This window comes from Lactuca virosa, chromosome 9 (assembly GCF_052849685.1).
Source record: "Lactuca virosa cultivar CGN04683 chromosome 9, Lactuca_virosa_CGN04683_v6, whole genome shotgun sequence".
Taxonomy (NCBI): Eukaryota; Viridiplantae; Streptophyta; class Magnoliopsida; order Asterales; family Asteraceae; genus Lactuca; species Lactuca virosa.
In genome coordinates, this window is record NC_136434.1 from 38,488,268 (window position 1) to 38,513,684 (window position 25,417).

The 25,417-nt window shown below is 34.0% G+C and overlaps 1 long non-coding RNA gene across 1 annotated transcript; it reads left to right on the forward strand.

The window, feature by feature from the left end:
* Positions 1 to 2,422: 2,422 nt before the first annotated feature.
* LOC145138430 (uncharacterized) lies at positions 2,423 to 11,714 on the forward strand. The gene is made up of 4 exons (XR_013721526.1): positions 2,423 to 3,273; positions 3,390 to 3,472; positions 4,109 to 4,176; positions 11,617 to 11,714. It is a non-coding gene; the product is annotated as an uncharacterized LOC145138430 (long non-coding RNA).
* Positions 11,715 to 25,417: the final 13,703 nt, after the last annotated feature.

A 25,417-nucleotide genomic window follows, 5' to 3' on the forward strand; every position in this document is an offset into this window, starting at 1 on the left:
TATAATTAACATTGCTAACTTGCAACACTTATCATAATTATCATGCTCCCACTAACATGATGATTATTAGCATAACACTTATGCTCCCACTAGCTTTGACATGTACTCAGAAATCAGCTGGACTTCTAGAAATCAATACTTTATTGACTTTCTTACCAAAGTTCAAATTTATGATACGCGATGCTTTGATAAAACATTATCAAAATCATACACCTTTCCTTAGATAGCACACATGTGTGTCTAAACAATTTCAGAACTATGAAAAGGGATGCCATAATCATAGTCTTAATTGTTTAGACCTTTGCCATTACTCACAATTCCATGTTAGTGTGCCGGTTAACCACACACGTTCCACTAACGACTTTGAGAATGCAAATATCACAATTGCTATCTACTTAAAATCTACTTAGTGAAAGCGTTTCCTCACCATCATTTTCATGAATTGGAGAGAAACCTTATGACACTTAGATTTTATGGTGTATGTGTTCCTATCCATGTGAATTTGTCAAAACCATAATCACAAGACAAGGTTAGTGACAAATCCAAACTCATATGGATTGAACTTGTGCGGTCTTTACTTCTTGCCATCTGGCAGCACAAGGGCCTACCATTGCTTCCAAGTTGTTATGCAACCAATTGAGAACTCTCATAACTCATATGTAAAGCCAACTTTAACTGGAATGAGCACAGAAATAGGAATATGTCAACACGATAGGTTATAGACCTCAAGTCGTGTGCTAGTGATAAACTACAGGTTTTATTCTTGATTAGACTCTTGAAGCTTTTCCAAGACCTTTAAGACTCCCATTGTCCTCTTGATATATAAGACTCTCTTGCCAAATATTCAAGATATAGTGCAGATTCTTTATCAAGACAAACACTACACACAATTGGCCTATGTTGGTCTCTGTTTTATCCAAAACATTACAACTTATCCAAAACATCACAACTTACCAATTTCAAATGCTTTATCAAGAATCGTATATTTAGTTTTTTCTTTTAAATAAACTCATGTAATACATGAGTCTCATACCTAGTTACATTATATAAGTACATTTTTCAAAAACATACCTGAAGTAATATAAGCAAATATAATTGGAAATAACAATAAAATTGAAAAATTACTCTAAACGATTTTGAGGAGGTATTCACTGAGATGGAGCCTAAATTATATAAGGTAATCATTCAATTTAGTGGGAAATTGGACGTCACGTTTGGGCCTAGCCACATGAGGAAACTTGGTTGTATCATGATCCTTTACGATCATATCTGATTATAAGAAATGAGTAGAAACAAACTGTCATGTTATTAGACGAATTTAAACGCGAAACAGTAAAGTAAAACCGACCAGTGTGATGGCTGATATTGATTATAGAAATTTGCACGGATCTTACTCATGTCCTTAGAGGTTTTTATTTCACTTTTAGGGCGGTAAAAAATAGAGTAAAACCTCAAGATTTAATGCAAATATATTGGTTAACAGATATGGAGAACGATAAACGCAAAGTGAATATTTAGAGAACTAGAAGAAATCTCCGAGAGAGAGAGAGAGAGAGAGAGAGAGAGAGAGAGAGATTTGAATTTCATGTGATGTAAATAGGACCTGGAAGGTCCTATTTATAGTGAACAAAAACCCTAGAGGCTCCTAAAAAAATATACCGGGTGACTAAGTCCGAACTATCAGAGACTAACACATGGCGGTTTGAAACTTGAACTGGATATCGTTATCTGTTCTTATTTGAATTCAAAACTGAAGCCTATCTAATCTTTCCAGAGGATTTTAGAAGGTTTTGTCACCTCATCAACAAAAACAAAGTCACGCTGGTAAAATCTTTGGCCAGGTCGGTCAAACCGACTTGACCCGAACCCGTCAAAAATAAAAGCTCCTCAACTCCTAGCGACCGATGCCAAGTGCGCCTAAATCAGGCTATTTTGTGGACTCACGTCATCGACAAGGCTATGCGTGCATTTGTGGACTTGGCACATCTCTTGATCCACTTAAAACATCTGAAGGCTGTAACAGTTCGTTTCAGTTTTAACTTCTTTAGAGGAATATTAATATTATGGTTATTAAATGCGGAGTGCTTTAATTAATTTAACAATGTGTTTATACGATTTTTGCTACTTAATAGTCAATTAATTAATTACATAAATAAGCAAGGTATAATAAAAAATGATAATAATGATAAGAAATTAAAATAAATCAATCCACTTAATTGGGAATTACAAGTCCAGGGGGTAGTGTGTAATTTTCAGAAATCAGTAGATATAATTGTATTGAGGGTAGACTATGTCGGAATGCTAAACCTAGGGACCAAAGCTGTCAAATGCCGAAATCATGTTGTCTTCTAGTTACAGTCGTTGATCGCATATCTGCAGGGGAATCGTCCTTTTTCTCAAAATCCGACCATCAATTCTGGAATTCCTTGAAAGGATTTGTTTGTAACCTCAAATTAGCATTCACTTTGACCAGTTTTGAATCCATATCTGAAAAGAAGCAAAGAAAATCAATGTGTTCTTGTAGTGTGTGTATCTGTCTGCGTGAGAGAGAGTGAGGGTATTTCTTTCCGATTAGCTCTCCTGATTATTTTACGATGAAACTCTCCCTTCAGTAGCCAAGCCAGCGAGAGAGTGTGAAGGAAGATTATGTATCCAACCTCCGGTGAATGCGTTCTCAGCTTGCTCCCCCCGTAACAAGTCGATGTCTCATCACTCAAAATCAGATTTGCATCACAAGTTTAACATGAGGGAACTAAACAAGAGATACAAGGAAATTTCGAGAAGGGAGAAGGAACGCAGCAACAAATTTCAAACCGGAGTTGTTGGTGACCTCAGTTGAATCAAGAGCGGTGGCTGTTATTTCCCTGCGAGATCCCGACGAGTTGATACGTGAGTCTGAAAACTGATTGAGAGAGTTTTGTGCTGCTATGGTCGATTCAGTTTTCTGGCAGCCTAGTTGAGAGATCCATCTGAGTGTAATTTCTTTTTCCCCAAGAGTCTCTCCGGTAGCCACTAACAAACCCTAAATTGACGTCTCCGTCTTCGTTCCTGTTTAACCATTCGAGTAACGGAATCCTAGCCGCATGCTGCTGCTCGTATCTCATTCTGGCAGGAAGAGCGGTTCCTGACGAACACCTCCGATTTACCGTTGTTTTCAAAGTTTTCGTCGGAACTACATGTTCAATGGATGTTGGTGAAGACGTAAGAAGCTGGGAGGCTTAAGCAAATTCTCTAAAGTCTTGCGGGAGACTACATGGAAATGAAAACCCGGAGGTAAATGTTGCAAAACTCTTCAAGTATTTTTGTAACAACAATAAAAAGCTAACCATTTAAACTTTGAAGGGTTGGTTTTTGAAAATCTAAAAACATGATATATTCTGATATTGTAGAAATTGAAAAAGATGTCATTTATAAAAATATCTGGAAAAAATCAATGGATATGAAGCAACATTTCAAAAGCCTTCCATATCAGGTAAACTATTCAATAATTATAATTTGGGTTGATTTAAATTCAAGAAATGTAGAAAAAATATGATGTTGCAGAGGTGCAATGCTAGATTGAGGGTTTATTGCCTTAATTTTCAATTGTGATTCTTTGAAGGAATATTTTAGAGTTCTTTCAACTTGTTAGCTGAATTCCATACATTTTCATTCGGTACTCGTTGGTTCATTTGATTCTTTCATTGAGTTTGGTTTTATTCATAGCCTTATAGGCATCAGCACTCGTTGGTTCATTTGATTCCTTCATTGAGTTTGATTTTATTCATAGCCTTATAGGCATCAGCAGTACTGTAGTAGTCTTTCTTTCATCGAGGTTTATTTTATTTACAAGATTTGAATTCTGGTTCACAAATAACTTTGTTTTGGATTATATTGTCTCAAGACATACTTATCTATATGTATAATTTTAGTTTAATATGTGGAATATCAAACAAGCTTAGTAGAAAATTTACTACTAAAACTTGAATTTGATGTTTTAAAACACATTAATTGCCTAAAAGACCCATTGTAGCGACACCTCATGTTGGGAAACTAATCTACAACTTCTGTGCTATCCCTAATTGTTTTTTTTGGGTTTCGCCCCTAATTAAATCACTTTTGTTTATAGGATGTGAAGTTGAGAAAGGATATAAACAATCAAGAATTAATTGGACAACTTTATACTCATCAATCAAGGTTAACCATATATTTTCTCCTTGTTTATTTTATTTCTTAATGAAGGTGGCCTTTGTTTGTGACTTAATGGATTCACAAATGGATGTCACTATGATTTTTGTTTATATATATTATCATTATTAGATTTCATTAAAAAAACTCGAACATTACGTTTTATATATATATATATATATATATATATATATATATATATATATATATATATATATTAAACTTTAAAACTAATATTGTTTATAATCATCAAATAAGGGTGTTGTTATGGACACTTAGAGATGGCAAAAAAACTTGTACCCGATGGGTACTCGAAACCGAGTTGACCGGGTAAATCTCCAAGTTAACCAGGGACAAAAATGGGTATTACCTGAATGCAATAAACGAGGATGGGTAAGGGGACGGTTCTGTCGGGTAGTCGTACCCAAAACCGGCCTCGATGGGTCCGTTATATTAAAATCACAAGACAAAATCGAAAATATTAAAATCACAAGACAATTAAATGTTGATGGGAAAAAGCGAAGAAGACGAACACTTAATCGTAAAGAGATAATCAAACAACACAGTTTCATTTAAATTTGGTTAGAAACTAGCAAAGGAACTCTTAGCAAAACTATGATTAATATCATCCTTTTAAAAACTCAAATCAAAATAAGAACAAACAGAATCATGAATATAACTAACAATCAAAATTATCTATTGAACAAGTAAAATCTTTCTCTTCGGCAGGAATTATAATTTCAATGTTGCCATCATTTAGTGGTATAAGTGTTATTATTTTGTATCTTTCTAGTGCACAGACCTACAAAATAAAAGCAAAGCAGTTAAGTATTAAAAAGTACAATTTAATAAAACATATTTGTACTTTTGTCTTTAGGACTAGATCTTTGTGTCTATGTTTAGCATGTCCATTGATTATATAAATAACTTTTACAGTTGTTATAGAAAAGAAAATTTTAAATAAAAAAACAAAGAAAAGACTATTCAATAAGCTAGTGTCAGAGGACTTACTTACTTCCGAGGTTGTAAAACAACCACAAATAAATCTTAACAAACCATATCGCTTTATTTTGGTGCTGGCTGTGCAAATCTATAATTATTCTATTTGTGTTTTCTTTGTTCCTAAAAAATCATGAATATAATTTTGTTACTTATATTTAAAAAAAAACGACATTGTTTTGGTTTTCGAAAACGTGGGTTCAATTGAATGAATTCATTAAGTTGATCATTATATTAAAAACATTGAATTAAAAAAACAAGAAATATAATTTATAACCATGGACTCTACTAGCTTAAAGCTGGTTTTCTTATTTTCATTGTCCGTCATCTTTCTCAACTTCTTTGCTTGTTCTTCAATTTGATTTTCAATCATTATTTTTCCTTTACTGTGTACTATTAAACATTTTTTTGAGGTAATAAAAAAAGGATGTACATAAAGAGAAGATAAGAAAAAAACTGAATATCTCTTCTAATAAAATTATTACATCTTGTTCCAATAACTTGGCTTTATGTTTCAATTCTATTGCATCTCTCTTGAGATCTATAGTGTCAACATCTTTTCCAACAAATACAATAAAATTAAAAGTGTTATTGGTTCTTTCTTAGTTGCAATAAATAACAAAAAGAATATGTATATAATACTAATCTTGTGGGTTAACACCCTCATGATGTTGGTGACATATCAGTAAAGCTTCCAAAACAAGTTTGCAAACAATTTATTTGATCATCAGCAGCCAACTCATAGAATCTCAATCTGAAAAGACATAATCATTTTTATTCGGAAAAAATGTAATCTCAAATATATTGTCCCGGTTTTTAGTGGAGTGGACATTCTTTTCGATAAGAATTTACCGATAAACATAAAAAGTATATGGTAATATTTAATACTGTAAAATAAACAAATTTGTTCCATTGTCTTTAATTTGAAATCTTTGTTTGTATTCCCCGTGATTACTGTTATTTTCTGCACGACTGCTTAGAAAAATGAAAACTTGAAGATTAGTATAAGAGATAAGAATGTATCTAATAGACTAATGATCTTACTTCTAAGGTTAAACGCGATCCTGAATCTGCAAAAACCAAATTGCGTCCCCTTTTTTTGATCTCTGTGATTTAGAGATAAAAAAGAGGATACAATTTGGTTTTTGTAAATTCATTTCTAGGTCGCGTTTAACCTTAGAAGTAAGATTATTAGTCTATCAAATACCTTCTTATCTCTTATACTAATCTTTAACTTTTTATTTTTCTGCAATCGTGCATAAAATAATAGTAATCACGGGGAATACAAACAAAGATGTCAAATTAAAGAAAAGAAAACAAATTTGTTCATTTTACAGTATTAGATATTATCACATACTTTTTATACTTAACCACGTGTGGTTATTATGGTAAATTCTTATTGAAAAAGAATGTCCAATTCACTTAAAACTGGGACGGTATATTTGAGATTACATTTTTTCGAAGGAAAAAAGACTATGTCTTTTCAGATGGAGATTCTACTGATGAGTTGGTTGCTGATGATGAAATAAACAGTTGACAAACTGTTTTACAGGCTTTACTGCTATGACACCAACTTCATGAGGGTGTCAACCTGCATGGTTTGTATTGTGGACATATTCTTTTTGTTGTTTATTGTAACTTAGAAAGAACCATTAACACTTTGAATTTTATTGTAGATGTTAGAAAATATGTAGATAGTATAAGATCTTAGGAAAGATGCAGTAGAATTGGAACGTAAAACCAAGTTATTGGAACAAAAGGTAATAATTTTATTAGAGGAGATATTCAGTTTTTTCTATCTTCTCTTTAAATACATTTTTTTTTTCTTTTATCTCAAAAAAGTGATTAACACTTTTACAGTGAAGGAAAAATAATTATTGGAAATCAAATTGAATAACAGACAAAGAAGGGAAAGATGACGAACAATGAAGATAGAAAAACTAGATTCAAGCTAGTAGAGTTCAGGTTTATAAATTATGTTTGCCTTGTTTTTTTAACTCAATGTTTCTAATTTAATGATCAACTTAATGCATTCTTTTAATTGAACCCACGTTTTCTATAATCAAAACGATGTCGTTTTATTTTCTATTTTTAAATATAAGTAACGAAATTATATACATGATTTTTCAGGAACAAAGAAAACACATATAGAATAATTATCGATTTGTACGACCAACATCAAAATAAAGCTATATGGTTTGTCGAAATTCATCTGTGGTTGTTTTTCAACCTGAGAAGTATGTTCTGTAACACTAGTTTATTGAATAGCTTTTTTTATGTTTTTTTTTTATTTAAAATTTCTTTTTTATAAATAATCACTAAGCATGCTAAAGATACACACGAATATCCAGTTCTTAAGACAAAGGTACAAATATGTTTTATTAAATTATACTTTTCAATACTTAACCACTGATTTGCTTTTGTTTTGCACGTCTGTGCACGAGTAAGAAACAAACGAATGACATATATACCACTAAATGATGACAACAATGAAATTATACTTTCTGCCTGGCAGAAAGACTTTACTTGGTCAATGGATAATTTTGATTGTTAGTTAATATTTATGATTCTTTTTGATATTTTGATTTTAGTTTTTAAAAAGATGATATTAAGCATAGTTTTGCTAAGGGGTTGTTTGCTAGTTTCTAACCACATTTGAATGAAATTAGCGTTATTTCCATAAAAGACGTTTCTTTTTAGACTTAAAATTATTTTTTTTTTCCGAAAAAGATCCAACTTTTATGTGTTACTTGTTATTTCAGTCACCAACAGGTAAATTAGGTATTTTTGTTTCATAAAAGACCCTATATTTTGTAGTTGTTTCCATTTTACACTTAAAATGTTTTTTTTTTCAAAATAAACTCAACTTTAAAATTGGTTATAATCTTCAAGACCAAATATATAAGGTACTTCTTGACTACACAGAAAAAAAAAGTATACATGTATACACTAAAAATGTTATCTATTCTATTATCTTTTGAGCGAATATAACCTAAAAGAATTGCAAAATTTTATTTTTTTCTAAAAGATATAATTAAACTTTATTTTGGATATATATTATATCATTAAACTTGATATATTGTCTATAGAAAATGTTATTATTACCGCTAATAAAAAGTTTGATGTTAATTTGATATTTTATGGTAACATAGATAATACATGGCTAAGAAGAATCTTTTAGCATAATAACATTTTTTTTTGAAGAAAAAAAATACCATATAATTTAACAAACTGTATACAAAATAATTTTTTTATTGTTTATTATACTTATTTGGTGAGTTTGGACATATTTCCCTCTCACTTTTCTGTATTGTTTTTTTTGGCCGAATTTTTTAATCAATTTTTTTAGAACAGTTAACAAACACACTCAATATCATACTCCTAAACCAAAGCCATAGAATATTTTGTAGCATTAGCCCATTATTAAATAATATGTTATAATTATATCAAATAAATACATAAAAATATTAATCCTAAACATCCGTAATAGTTTTGTTTAGATATATGAGATTCAAGTTTAAGACTTTTTAAAATTTTTTTAACATCACATGTGAATACATAAAACTATATTTTGGGAATGAAACCATTTGAGCGTAAGTTGAAAATCCAAATAACAAGAATGATACCGCACACTTAAATATCAAAATACGATGGTTGACATTATTAACAATGGTTGGAATTTGGTGAATGAGAAAAATGACAAAAGTATGAATTTTTGTTGTAGAAAAAAGAAAATTGAATAGTTAGTTTACTACCTCGTTTTATTAATCTATCTTATGTATACATGGTGTTTAGATCAATACATGGTGTTTGTATATCACGGTTATTGATTCTCAAGGATAATCATAATAATTACCATAATAAAATTTAGGATTTCATTTTAATTTAAAAGGATATAGTTTTTTATGCATGAACGAAGTTAAGATCATTAAATTGGTGTAGTTAAGTACCTTATACAACTAGTGTGACAACCCGAAATTTCTATCTCGAACAATAGATCAATTCAATCAAAGTTAGACTCGTTTTGCTATCTTGTAACACTGTTTAGGGTCTATTTGAGTGTTCTAAACCAAGTACAATCAAGGTAGGAGCCTAGAAATGGAATAACACGATGCATATCAAGCACACTCGGGCCAAACACTCCAACACATGGAGTGTGCGGCCGCACACTTGAGTGTACGGCCACACACCCATTCCAGCCACACACTCCCACCTATAAATGCTACACTTAGTCATTTTTGAACACTTTTCCCACTCCTTCAAGCTGAAACACGTTTCTCTCTCAAGTACCATCCAAATCTTCATCTTGATCTTCATAAAAATAAGTGATCCTTCCTTTGATTAGTTGATACATGAACTTAACTAGCCTTCTTCCCTACTTTGACCCATGAAAAACACCTTTTTGGTGTTAGATCTTCAAAAACACCAAGAACACCAAGAACACATACTAAACTTTTTGGAGTTTAACCTTACTTCTAAGCCTCTAAATCGTGCATACACTTATCATAGCTTGTTACATGCCAAGAACACTTGAAGATATGCAGGAAAAACGCCATTTCTCATGATCTTCAGGAGTGTACGGCCGCACACACCATGTGTACGGCCGCACACACCATGTGCAACCATACACACCCTTTTTAGGTCCTAAAATGGCAATAAACTCCATATAAGGCTAGAACATGAAGTAGAAACCTTCCTAGATAAGTCCTAAGGCCTTAAAAATACGTTTTGACACACTTCATGGGGTGTGTGCGGCCGCACACACACCATGGCCGCACACCCTGGCCGCACACACACACACACAAATGGTGTATTTTGACCATACACTCCCTTGTATAGCCATATACCCCTTATATACAATCAGATATGGTTGTAACACTTCAATATAAGTGTTTACTAGTCCCTAAGGTGGTCCAAATTCATTAATTAGTTGTTACCAACACTAATTGTATACATACATATGTCATTATATGGTTGATAGGATTCGTTTGTGCTCAAGTCCGCAATTGACACTCAACTTCCTAAACCGATCTTACAGTCGCATCACTCACTACAGGTGAGTTCATACCCCTTAATTAACCTTTTAAATGTTTTTAAATGCTTTTATGGGGGGGGGGGGGGGGGGAATACAAGTTGAATAACTTTAGTTATAATATCAATCACATGTGATTTATAACTATCAAACATGTGGATTTACTATACTTCTAACTGTTTTGTCAACAAAACTACTTCAAAATGATTATCAAACTCTTTTACACGTTAAACTTATTATAAAACTTGTTCTTAATTACCAAACCATTACTTTCAATTCTTTAAACTTATATATTGTCAAAACAATGTCCAGTACATATATAGTTATATAAGTAAGGTTTGAAGGACTTAGGACTGATAACTCACTTTAATTCATGTTCCTTGTTTGGTTGTGGAGTTAGAGTACTCTGTTGTTTGTCCGAGTGTCGTCTGATCCTTAGTTATATATTATGTATATATGTATGGATAAAAAGCTTTTACTTCAGTTCCAACACCTTTGGGTAGCAAAGGTGCATAAGCTTGCTAAGTCATTCAAACAACAGTTCTAGTAAGGTATAATAGGTATAATTTAGGGTTATACTACTTGCTAATTTCTCGTACAATGAAACATACAAAGAGTCAGTTCATACATGAGTCGAAACATACTATACACTATACAGAGGGATCATACACTAGTACATACTATTCATACACACTATATAATATACAACAGAACGTACTATGATGAGAATCAGAGAGGACATACACTACACTAGTACATACAATACATACACACTATAACATAAATGTGAGGCACTACTTCGGGGCATGGCATTTGTCATGGCTCGTCTTGTAACCAGAGTCTTCTGAAGGGAGAGCGTGGATTCGTGTATAGATCTATATTGGACTGACCGTCCTACACCTTGCTGCTAGCTACAGTGGGACCTGCAGGTCTTCGGGTGATGAATGTCATACCATTTCGACGTCTTCGAGCGTCGTGTTTTACTAGGTCGATCAAGTATGGTTACAAATTATATCACGTTATACCTTAATTAACAATTGGTTTAAGGTAGTTAGTACAACAGTAGTTACTATAACATAAAACTATAGTACTTCATTATTTTCCCCATTACATTTACTTTGTGATCTTCACATAAACAATAATGTACAAACTATATTTTATTAATGATAGTCACATTTGGGAGGAATACTTACTCTTACAATGAACAAACACACAACACACTTGATGCCTTGGTAGAAGGCTACTTTTAGTAGAAAATATAGGATTTTCTAAGAGATACAAACAATTACTACAAACACTTACAAACTCATACATTCAAACGCTTACAAACATTTACATACAAACAATGACACTAAAATGCTTATGAACTCACCAGCTTTAAAGCTGATAAACTCTTTCAAAATAACTTGTATTCTCAGGTCGTCAGTAGACAGGTACCGAGGCCAGCTTTTGAGAAGATGGAGCACTTTCAAGACTCATCTTTTATTTTGATTCATTATTTTTGGTGTCTTATAAACTGTACAAAACACACTTGTATTAAAATATATTATTAATGCAATGGATGATGTTGTTTGCTTGTTTACTATTATTCTGTGTTGTGATACTGTACATGACGTCCTCCGCCCCAGAACGTTTCTGCCGTTCCGGTTTTGGGGTGTGACAACTAGTCTTAAAGGTTGTAACCAATTTTAAAGTTGAGTTTATTTTGAAATAAAAAACATTTTAGGTCTAAACTGGAAAAAAGTACAAAATATAGAGTTTTTTATGAAATGAAAATACTTAATTTCCCTTTTGGTAACCTGCTAGGGTCTAAAATAACAAGTAATAGGTAAAAGTTGAGTTTTTTTTCCGGAAAACTCTATATTTTGTACCTATTACTTGTACCTATTACTTTTGTTTAACATTTCCGGAAAACTTTTGTCTAAAATAACAAGTAATAGGTACAAAATATAGGACCAAGATGCAAGGGAAAAACTTTTGTTTAACATTTCCGGAAAGACCCGTATTTGTTTTTTTACCAGGTTAAGCATGAAATCATAAACAATCTCTGCCAAGGATTTGCCAAACATTTGGTACTAAGTTTCCTCCCCTTTTTTTGTAACAAAATGAATTAGAGCTTTTCCTAGAAAGCGACTCCTTTCATTCCTCGACAGCTTGGTCTTCGCCGACTCTTAGCTTTCCAGGCGGGTTTGTGTACAACTTTCATTTAATAAGGCTATCTATCTATCTGACATGTCTTAACTAATTCCTTTGAACTCATATCACATATTCTACCTCTCGATATCTCCTCACCTTGCATCTTTTCTTTCTTTTCCTCATCCCATGATCATTTCCCACGAAGTGAGCTCCTTTGTTGCTCCTTCATTCTTCATTACTCTAGATAAAAAAGAGTTAATCACAAAAATAACAAAAACAAATATATATATATATATATATATATATATATAATGTTGTATTTTTTACATAATGACATATCAATTTTGACGGCGTATCCATTTTGATGATGTGACATACTGATACGTAATGTATAATTTGAGATAAAAAAATAAAGCAGCGTCAAAATCGAATGTTTGTATAAACGTAGTGACTTTTGTGGTATTTACGTTAGATCAAATAACAATATGTTAGATATTTATCATAAATATCGTTTTTATGGAAAATATACAAAATTGTTTTTAAATTTTCAAATAAAATAATCCTTTCTGCGAGAATTTTTTTTACGAGATCTTTATTTTTAAGTTTTTTTCTAAATTGTTTTTTTTTTCCGAACACATAATTAACATCATCCAATCTACTATGAACATTTCTAATAGAAGTCATCTTTAAGATGTTAACTATTAAAAATCAACTTTAAAACTAACTTTTTATCATTAGAAAGTTTTTTGGGTCAATAATACAAAAGAGGTTGGATTGTACTAAATGTTTAATTAACCCTTTTAATAAATAATAATAATGTTCCATTTTACTCTCTTATCTTATTTAGGGGTGTTTGGGATTGCTTATTTAATTAAGTTAAATAAGATTTTTTATAAAAGTGTTTATTTGTTTATATGGTTATAAAAAATTGTAAGTTAGAAAGTGTTTTGATTACTTATTTGCTTATAAGATCACAAAAATTAGTAAGTTAAAATTATTTGGATTTTCTTATTTGATTTTATAAGTTGTCCTCCATACGAAAAGTTATAAGTTAGAAGTTAGAAATCAATAGTTTCTTACGCATGAAAAACTCTTTATTTAAGGGTTCCGAAAAGTCATCTTTAGAAAGACCTTTTTAAAGCCTTATAATTTGTTTTGAGATGTGTTTTTATGTGTCAGGCAATTGACCACTCAATGAAATGTAGAACCTTAACAAATTCAAAAACAAATATATCATTTTGGAGAGAGTTCAAAGACCCTCCACCTCTTCGGTCTGAATCATAATTAAAAGGGTATTTGAGTAATTTTACCAAGGTACAAATACTAAGGAATGAATTCCATCTTGAAATCCCATGGAATTCAATTATGCATTCATTTGTAACCAAATGCAGGGTAGGGATTCGATTTTTTAGGCCATTTAGACTTTAGACCAAGCATTGGTTAGAATTCTATTTTTAGAACATTCGATCACATTTTTTTTTTTGTGAATGGAATGTGAAAAAAGTTGGTTGGTGTTTTAAGTGATCTGGAATTATTGGATAAGCCTGAAGCCCACGCATGGGGATAGATTATGCTTTGCTTGAAGGTGCTGGTGCATTATGGAGGTTTGTAGTTGCAGACAACCTTTGTATAAGTGCTCCTAAGAACACCCTTAGGCTAGCTTCATGTTCTACAAAACTCTTAAGATATCAAAATTTAAGGTTATCTTTTTTTTGGGAGGGTTTTCTTAATTTAGTTTGTACTTATGATTATTTCTTACTTTCTTTACAAATGCTTGGACCAACACTGTGGTTCCCGCCAATGCCACCGTTGATAAGTGGCTTTTGGAACCCAACAAATGTACAAACTTCACTGAAGAAATTACAAAACATTTTTCATCTTTAGGAAAAATGTGAGTATGACATAATCATTTTAGTGGTGAATTGTTTTAGTTTAGTTTCATGACCACGAAATTCTAGGCGTGGAATTGAAATTCAATCTCATTTAATTCAAAATTCCAATAACGTTTCCCAGACTCCAACTTCAATTTATTTAGTTAAGAGTTGTTATAGGGATAAGGAATTGGAGATGTCATCGTATGTTAGAACAATTCTGTCTAAACCCACTTTGTATTCATCAAAAAATTGAAAATCCTTCCTTTTTTGAATGGTTTTTTTTCTTCTTGCCGGCGGGGATCTGGATCAAAAATCTATTTTTTTTTAATATAATTGGGATTATCATCCCTTTTGTAGGAATTATAGCGTGAAAGCCAAAACTGCTTACCTTTTAAATTTTATGAGAAGCTGATGAATTAAATTTGAACAAAATTTATATCATTCAAGTTTCAAGAAGAAAGGTATTTAGTAAGTTTGCAAAGTTTTTAAATTTGACTTTTTTCATTCGCCTGGGTGGTAATAAGTTTTTTCTGTTGTCTTTATTTTCTGACTATCTGTTAGGTGCTATTTGTGCACCTTTTTGCACACCTTTTAGTCCCATTTCATGCATCTATTTAGCACAATTGTTCTTCATTTTTCTTGCATTTCATCATATTCATGTTAGTCTCTAGAACAATTTTATTTGCACACTTTTATGTCTTTTTCAGGTAAACCGGAGGTTGGAACGCGCTTTGGGAAGTGCCGGGAAGCATTGGTGAAGATTTCGGGATGATCGGGCGAAGAACGAAAAAGTTGGAAAAATCAAGTTTGGAATTGGAGTCAGAGAGGTACACGGGGCGTGTTGAATTTACACTGAAAAGTGGGCACGGGGCGTGTTTGACCAAAATGGGAGCTGTTGACCATGCTGAACACGGGGCGTGTCAGTTTAGTGCAAATCAACACGGGGCGTGTTGGCTGCTGAACACGACCCGTGTCAGTTTAGCCTATTTTAACACGGGCCGTGTTCGACCCAAAAACCAACTTTTGGCAGTTTTTCCTATCTTTCATATTACGGGTTGAGGGCCATTTTTACACACACACAACATATCAGAGCACCATTGGAGAGGAGAATTCGAAGGTTTTTGCAAGGGTTTGTCCGTTAATCATTTGGAAACATTAATTCTCGTTTTTGTAAGTTGTAATTACACTTAATTTCATCTTTTAGACTTGTGATCTTGTTCTAGCCATGTGTGGCTAGAACCCTAGTTTCTCCAATTTCATGTTTTGACTTCTTGGTTGTGAATCAAATCATATGACCTGATGTTTGTGTTTAATTTCTATCTAGTGAAACTGATTTTACTTCAATCGAATGTTTGATTCTAATAATGATTCTTATTGGCCATTTGAATTAGGGTTAGGTCATTCAAGTTATTCATTTTGCAAAATCTGTAATTGTTTTGTGAATTGAACTAAGTAACAAGCATTAAATTGATTTCTTATGAATGAATTTAGTGTAAATCTTTTCACACATTCTTACGCTCCCGAGCTTGTGAGGAGTATTGGGTGTTGTTGGGAACATTCACAATAAGCTTAATGCAATCTTTTAATCTACTTCTAAGAGCTTGTTTAGATTAGGTTAGTAAGGTTAGGATTAATCAAAGAGCTTGTTTTGATTGATTAATGTGGTGAATGGAAAGTGTTAGAGCTTGTTAACACTTTCAAGTACCAACTTAGATAGAATGAAACAAATGTCTTGTCATCTTTGATTCACATTGCTAGATTGTCATACATGGAGTTGGAGTCCTTACAAAATCCGAACTTAATTCATTGGTTTAGTTGTTTACTCGTGTTTTAAATTGGTTTGCTACATCATTACACTCAACCCCCCCTCTTTACTGTTGGTGACCATAGTACCTTGCGCAAAGAGGTATAAACTAATTATCCCATGTCTCTGTGGATCGAACCTGCTTGCCTTGTACTACCTTTTACTGCGATGCATCTATATCGGGGTTAGGAGCGGTGCTTATGCAGAGAGGGCACGTGATAGCATATGCAACGAGGCAGCTGAAGCCTCATGAGACGAGGTATCCCACATACGATTTAGAGTTGGGGGAAGTGATGTTCGCCCTCAAGATCTGGCGCCATTATTTGTATGGGGTTCGGTGTACCATATACACGGACCACAAGAGCTTGAAGTATCTGATGGATCAGCCCAACCTGAACATGCGCCAGAGAAGGTGGTTGGACATGGTAAAAGATTACGACTGTGAGATTCTGTAGCACCCGGGCAAGGCTAACATGGTAGTCGATGCCCTGAGTCGCAAGACGGAGAGTGCCCCGATTCGGGATATATGCATGAGGATGACAGTGATGACTCCGATATTGGATATCATTCGAGAGGCCTAGGTGTAGGCCGTGAGACCAGAAAACCGCAAGAGGGAGCGGGTGATTGGGCAGGTATCCAAGTTTGTGACGGATAGCCGAGGGCTTATGACCTTCCAAGGTCGGGTTTGGGTGCCCTTTTTGGGCGGGGCACGTAGCATACTGATGGAGGAGGCGCATAGATGAAGATTCTCGATCCATCCCGGGGCCACTAAGATGTATTTGGATCTGAAGAGAGACTATTGGTGGCCCTGTATGAAGAGGGATGTTGCTTGGGTGGTCGAGAAGTGCTTGACCTGCCGTTGGGTCAAGCCAGAGCACCAACGTCCACATGGTCCCTTGCAGCCTTTGGAGATTCCCCAGTAGAAGTGGGAGCAGATCTCGATGGACTTTATAACCAAATTACCGAGAACGGCGCGTGGGGTTGACCCGATCTGGGTGATTGTGGATCGGTTGACGAAGAGTGCTCACTTCCTTGCTATTAGTGAGAACTCTTCTGCTGAGAGGCTGGCAGAGATTTATGTGCGAGAGGTGGTATCCCGACATGGAGTGCCGATGTCCATAGTGTCTGATTGGGATTTGCGATTTACTTCTAGATTCTAGAAGAAGTTCCATGAGGAGTTAGGAACGGGATTGCATTTTAGTACCGCCTACCACCCACAGACAGACGGACAGAGCGAGCGGACGATTCAGACGCTCGAGGACATGCTTCGAGCATGTGTTATGGACTTCGGTGGGAGGTAGGACACATACCTACCCTTGGCTGAGTTTTCTTACAACAACAGCCATCACTCGAGCATTGGTATGCCTCCCTTTGAGCTCCTGTATGGGAGAAGGTGTCGCACCCCCATCTGTTGGGGAGAGGTGGGGCAGAGAGTTATGGGCAGCACTGAGATAGTACTGAAGATGACTGAGCAGATTCAGCAGGTCAGACAGAGGTTACTGACAGCCCAGAGTTGCCAGAAGAGTTATGCGGATAGGCGACAATCCGAGCTCGAGTTCCAGGTCGGAGATTTTGTACTCCTGAAGGTTTCCCCATGGAAAGTGGTGATTCGGTTCAGAAAACGGGGAAAGTTGGGACCCCGATACGTCGGTCCTTTCAGAGTGACCGCCAGAGTGGGGAAAGTAGCTTACCGTTTGGAGCTGCCTGAAGAGTTGAGTCAGATTCATAACACCTTCCACGTGTCCCAGTTGCGGAAGTGTGTGGCCGACGAAATGGCAGTGGTACCACTAGAGGACATTCAGGTGGATGCGAGCCTGAATTACATCGAGAGGCCGATCGCGATCATAGATCGAAAAGTGAAGATTTTGAGGAGCAAGGAAGTGCCCCTGGTTCAGGTCCAGTGGAAACATCGGAAGGGGTCCGATTTGACTTGGGAACCGGAGTCAGAGATGCGAGAGCAGTACCCCGAGCTATTTGCGGAGCAAGACTTCAAGGGCGAAGTCTGATTCTAGTGGGGGAGAATTGTAACATCCGTTTTTCCAGGTATATTAGTTTAAATATTTATTTTAAGGATTTTGGGGGGACTCGATGAGTTGGTGCCTCAACTCGCCGAGTGGTATTGCGACTTGGTGACGTGTTTAATGAATGGACTCTACGATTCGGGTATCTAACTCGCCGAGTCTGCGCTGCTGAGAAAAACCCTAATTGCTCGGGTTTGTGACCTATTTAAAGGCTCTTATGTCCTTCATTTGCGGCCACACTTTCCCTTGAGAGACCCTAATCGATCCAGAGAGCTTAGAGAGAAAGAAGGAGCTAATTTCTTCATTTTGGTGCATTCTTGCAAGGAAGAAGGAGAGGGTTCAAGCTTAACTGTCTAGAGGGGCTCAGATCTTTCACTATTTCATTCAAGGCTACTGTTGAAGGTATGAATCGATACCTGTTTTTGTATGATTAGTAGATCTCATGAATTTAGGGTTTCTTTACCCTCTTTTAAGTTGAGTTATGAAATATGTGAAGTCCCTTTGAGGCTTAGACATCAGATCTGGACCTTGAGAGGTCCAGAGAGCCCCAAGAACCCAACTTTATGCAGTCACATAAGAATATTGAGCCTAAGACACCATTATGAGGGCTATTTTGTCAAATAGAGCTAGATGAGTGATGCATGGACATAAAGGTCGAACCTTTACGTGATTAATGAGCCTTGAGTGCATATATATGAAGTTTGGGAAAGTATCTTGCACTAAATTTGTCTGGATGCAAAAGAGTCTGAATAGACTCGCCGAGTCGAGCCGCTGACTCGGCGAGTAGCCCAGGGTTTTGTCCCGATGAACTGAGTCAGATGGTGACCCGACGAGTTAGGGGTTAGCTCGTCTAGTTGGAGCTTGCTGGGGTTGCCATGAATCGACTGGACTCGACGAGTCTCCTGAGTGCACTCGACGAGTCTGGTCAAAGTTGGAGTGTTGACTGGAGTTGACTTCTGCTGACTTTAGGGTTTGGTTAAACTGAGTGAAAGGGGTCAGGGAGGGGTAGAATGGTCTTTTACTCAGTTTTCAGATATAAGAATAGAATATTAATTAGAAATATTAACTTGTGATAGGCGGAGGCTAGATCGAGGATTTCGGGCACAAGATTTTTACTAGATATCTTACAAGGTGAGTCTTCTCTCTATACTTTACCTAGAGTGGTAACTATGTGTGATCAGAGGGTCTTATGTGCTTGCTTGAGTTATGCATGATTGTGTGATATGTATTGTGTGATATGTATTGTGTGCTATATTATTTGTTGCTTAGACCGGATCGGAGGGTCCAACGAACTATGAGGCCAGAGGGATCTCAGTCAGACCGTACCGGAGGGTCCAACGAGCTAGACCGCACCGGGGGGTCCAACGAGCTACGGGACTGGAGGGTCCCGCTGAGACACATGGACCGGAGGGTCCTACAGAGTATAGCCTCGAGTGGCGAATTTTTTGTATGAGGTATTTTGGGGAACTCACTAAGCATTCGTGCTTACCGTGTTATGTGTTATGTGTTTCAGGTACCTCGGGGGATAGCGGGAAGGCGCCGGTATGATTGTACACACACACACACAGTTGAGATGGAACATGTTTGAGGATCCTGGATTTGGAATAATTGTTTTAAAAACTTGTTGATTGTTTTTGAGAATTAATGATGAGACATATGTTTTATGAGTTTTAAAATTGAAAATTTTGGTTTGAAATTTCTGTCGTTACATCACTATACCTTCTGCCTTGCAAAAATTATCAAACGGAGCATTGCAGAACTCCAACCCATTGTCAGTCCTCAGAGTCTTGACCTGTTTTCTAATCCTTTTCTCAACCATGGTCTTCCACTCCTTGAACTCCCCAAACGCATGATCTTTGGTCTTCAGATTAGATCTGAAGTTTTGAGCCTATATCTGTTAGGATTAAGCTCTTAATGAAGAGTTGTAAAATCTGCCAGTGACCACGACGTGGCTAAGGAATGATCACGACATGGTGGAATCTAACTTCATAATTTTTTTATCCGGACATGCCCACAGTGTGGACAAGAAGAGTCCACAACGTGGTGATGTCTTGCATGTCGTCTATTTTATCATGTCATGCCCACGACATGGCCAAGAGGTCTCCACATTGTGGTGGCTGTTGACTTGGTTGACCGTTGACTTTTATGGACTGTTGACTGTTGACTTTTGACCAACACTTGTGGTCAAACTTGGAGGTTTGGATTGTTGATTAAGGGTTTATGTCTTTTTGGTGTTAGTCGGTTCGCATGATCGAACAATGCAAGGTGTAAGTGTGCTGTGCCTCTCTGGTTCTTCAATTCAGGTGAGTTTCTCAATAAGCTTTATGCTTACAATTGTGGATTAACCATTTTGCAGGTCGTTCGTGAAAAAAGATCAATGAAACTGTACACACACATCAAAGATAATGATTTTCGCTTTCTTCTAATTTAGTTATGATAATACTATGGTTTAAAACTTTGAATGTCACTTACAACTTTTAAGTTGAAGGTTTTAATCGGTTAATTTGTTTTCAAATCAAAAATCTCTTTGTAATTTTTGTGACATTACATAAAACAAGGGGTTGAAAAATTTAAATACGAACCAAACCCTAATTTAATGGGTTTGGGTTACACAACTCACCACTCCATGGTTAACCACGACGAGTTTTTCCCAATTCCATTCCAACTTCAAACAATCATAAATTATTCGTTTCAACTCCGTTTTCAGTGATATTTATATTACTCGAAGGTATTGACAAGCCCCACAGTTATATATAATTACTTTTTACTTAAAACATACCAAACTAAATTCATTAATTCATGCAAAAAGTCCGAAATATCATTTTTCCCATTATACACTTTGGCTCCAAAGCATAATTCAAGGGCTTAAATTACTTAACCGACATTATCAATATCTAAAAGGGTCTAAACTACATTCCCTTGAAGCCCAATAACTTTATTCGATCAAATTACGGTAAGCTAAACCGGAATCAGAAACATCCCGAAACTGGATGTTACATATCTTAAAGATAACACAACATGTAAACTAGATTTTCACGACGTGTAACCAAGGTCAGGTAGATATTTATCAAGCTTTAATTCGATATTTAGCTCATTTTCACTCATCTAGGGTCAAAACTGAGAGCTCAAGATCAGAAGAATTATGTTTTATCCAAGGATTTCCAAGAGGAATGAGAATCAAGGCATCTTTATATTTGATTGAACATAATTTCTTCTTCCTAGAAAGCTTGATTAAGCTTTAATGGTGAAAATTAAATAAGTTGTTATTACTTGGTTCCAATGCTTAGAATTTAAAAGTATAATGTTGTTATGAGTGTCATAACCATGAATCCTTTAATTTAGTATTGCGAGTTATCAACCCTAAATGATGAAAGTGTTGGAAACTTGAAATTAAGTTGACATCTTAATGAATTATGACATATAGATAGGATATTCGTGGAGCTTAATTGATTTTGAGACAAAAAGTTGTAACATGAAGTTTTAGTGATCAAGTGAATGATCATTTTAGATATGGATTTGCATTAAGCTCTTTATGGAATAAGTCATGTTAATAAGAGCTTAATGTCCTATTTAAATAGGTTTTTGGCAAAGAGATTGGTCAAGAAGCACCACGAGTGTGTGTTTCTATACATACCCTTGATTTGACATAAACTAAACCCTCTTGATTTGACTTAAATATATTGTTTTTTTATTTTTTATTTTTTTGTCTAATAAACTCATTTTAATTTGACTTTTGTGTCTTTTGTCTTTTGTTGTTTTATTATTATTATATATATATATATATATATATATATATATATATATATATATATATATATATATATATATATTAAAGTTGTGGAAGAAAGGAATAGTAAAGTTGGGATACTTTGTCCAGGTTTGGTCCCTTGATTTACATATCCGGTCTCTGTACTTCTTTAATTAATTTATTCATGTCATTTTGTTTGTGTTCCATTCAACTTCCCATTTTTTTGGCAGAATTGGTCCCTGTATTATTGTTGGAAGTTAGGAATACTAAATTTGGATGTTTTTTTGGCAACTTTGCTCATTATTCTTTACCCATTTTGACACTTTTGGTCCTTGCAATCAATATTTTTACACTTTTTTGGAACCTTTTAATATTTAAAGTTTGGCCACAAAACTTTAACGGTTTGACAACTTTGATCCATTTTCTAAAAAGTTGCTAATTCCTACCCCTTTAATTCTTTAGCCATTTTCACACTTCTGGTCCTTGCAGTCAAAACTTTTACATTTTTTGTCCGGGGCAAAACCCGGACTTTTCATCCTTGCACTTTCAATGTCTGTCATATTTATCAATTCGGAAACAACATTGAAAGCTTTTGGCCCCCGCGTAGCGGGGGTAACCTTTCTAGTTATTATTATTATTATTATTATTATTATTATTATTATTATTATTATATTAAAGTTGTGGAAGAAAGGAATAGTAAAGTTGGGATACTTTGTCCAGGTTTGGTCCCTTGATTTACATATCCGGTCCCTGTACTTCTTTAATTAATTTATTCATGTCCTTTTGTTTGTGTTCCATTCAACTTCCCATTTTTTTGGCAGAATTGGTCCCTGTATTATTGTTGGAAGTTAGGAATACTAAATTTGGATGTTTTTTTGGCAACTTTGGTCATTATTCTTTACCTATTTTGACACTTTTGGTCCTTGCAATCAATATTTTTACACTTTTTTGGAACCTTTTAATATTTAAAGTTTTGCCACAAAACTTTAACGGTTTGACAACTTTGATCCATTTTCTAAAAAGTTGCTAATTCCTACCCCTTTAATTCTTTAGCCATTTTCACACTTCTGGTCCTTGCAGTCAAAACTTTTACATTTTTTGTCCGGGGCAAAGCCCGGACTTTTCATCTTTGCACTTTCTATGTCTGTCATATTTATCAATTCAGAAACAATATTGAAAGCTTCTGACCCCCGCGTAGCGAGGGTAACCTTTCTAGTTATTATTATTATTATTATTATTATTATTATTATTATTATAGTTTTAATATATTTGTTTTCAAAAAATACGAACTATGTTTGTGTGTAAGTTTTGTTATATTATATATATTGGTCAACGACCATTTGGATTATTATTGTTTTTTTTTTGTCTTTTATGGTTTATTTTCAATTCTACGGGTTATTATCCCCCTCTTAGCTATTTTGTTTTCTAATGAATGTGTACATTTCACCACGAGTTATTAATATTTCTATTTTATTCACTTAGATTGTTCTAGTTATGAGGGTGAGGGTGATGTTGGGGATGAGGGTAATTTAAAAAAATAATATTAAAATTCTATAAAAGTAAAAAAAATTAGAAAACACAGACAATGCCAATAAAGTTTTTTTTCCCATATATATATAAAAATCACAATAAAAAATTAAGACATGAGTTGTCCGAACTAAAAAAAAATAGGAAGGAAACATGATCTCAATAATTTACTTTGATTTTTTTAATAGTATTGTGTAATAATAAGAATATAAAATAGAAAAAAATAACAAAGAGACAAAACAATAAAATTAAAACAACAAAAAAATATTTAATGCAGAGGGGAATGAGAGGGGGGTGCATAAATAATTTTAAGAAATGTTCTTATCTTTTTTCATTCGGATTGTCACCATAAGTAGGGATGTCAATGAGGTCAAATGGAACAGGGGTTGCATCCCGTCCCCACCCCCGAAATCCCCCCATTCCTCTGTCCCGCTTGATTTTGGGCTAAAAAAACTATTTTTTAGGCTAAAAGAAACTATTTTTTTTGATAAAAATAATTATTTATAGCAAAATTTTACATGTTAAAAACAAAAATATTATGACCTATCAAAAATATTATACTAACAACTTAAAAATATGATTTATTGTTGAATTATGGCAGCTCAATCATGCTATTATTTATTACATTTATATAATTTATATATATAAATACATATTAATATATTAACAGGGCCCTCGTGGGAGTTTAGGACGAGATTGTTCACCCCCAAACTAAAACGGGGGTTAAACCTTCCCCCACCTCTGACCATAATTTTTTTAAACAAATATCTCATACGGGATCGGGGTCTCACGAGACTTTTTGACATCCCTAACTGTAAAGGATGAGAGTGATGCTGGTGTGAGGATATAAAAATGGTTACAAAATAATAATACATGGGTAGTCCAAATGAGCAAAAGAAAAAAAATTAATCAGAGATGCATTAGTAATTTGAGAGATGAGTAGTCCAAATGAACAAAAAAAAAATTAATCAGAGATGCATTTAATTTGAGAGGGGGGGGGGGTTGCAAAAATAATTTTAAAAAACGTTCTCACATTTTTTTCCCCACTTGAATTGGAGTACGAGCTAAGAGTGTGTTATGATGAAGACTAGTTGTGAGACTCATGTATTACATGAGTTACTTTAAAAAAAAGTTAAACATAAATGTCAAAATATTTGAGAACTTTGAATTTATAAGAAAATAAGAAAAATAATGAATTATTATAATGAAAATGTTTTTTATCTTTTAAATTTAAACAATTAATTTAAATAAATAAAAAAACTAACCAATTTTAGTTTTGAGAATTTTGAAATTAAAAGATAAGTTTATTAATGAAGTTGATATCCATTTATTACTACATTTATTGTAATTATTACATTAAAATATTATGTGAAATTTAATAAAATAGAAAAACTCATAAAATGACATGTAGAAAAAAAATTAATTCAAAATAACCACAAAATGACATTTGACAAATTGAATGAGAGTGTGACAAGTGACAAAAAAAAATCTTCATTTATTAGAAAGGATAAGGTGCAGACAAATTGATTAAATCATGTTAAGAAAATAAATGTAAATAATTCTAAGAAAACAAATAAATCAAAAAAATATAGACAACAACATATATATATATATATATATATATATATATATATATATATATATATATATATATATATATATATATATATATATATCAAGGTTGTAAAAATCGCTCGGCGGTCGACTGGCGATAAGTGATTAATCAGACTCGACGGGGATTAATCGGCGATTAATCGGGGACCCTAAATTATTAATAAAATTATTTTAAAAGTTAATATTTCCTAAAAAATTAAGTATTTGGAAATTTTAAATTTTAAAATTTTGAAAATTTAAAAATTTTAGTATAATATTATAAAATTTAAAAGTTTTAAAAATTTTAAAATTTTGGTGTAATATTTGAAATTTTTTTTTTAATTTTTTAAATATTTCCCGCCTATGACCGCCGAGGACCGCCAAGGCCGCCAAGGTCCGCCAAGCCCGAGTTTGACTGATTTTGACCAATCTCCGCCAAACACCCTAATCGTAATCGGTTCGAGACCGCCAAACGATAATGTTATTCTGTGAGAATTACAAAGAAAATATGATGTT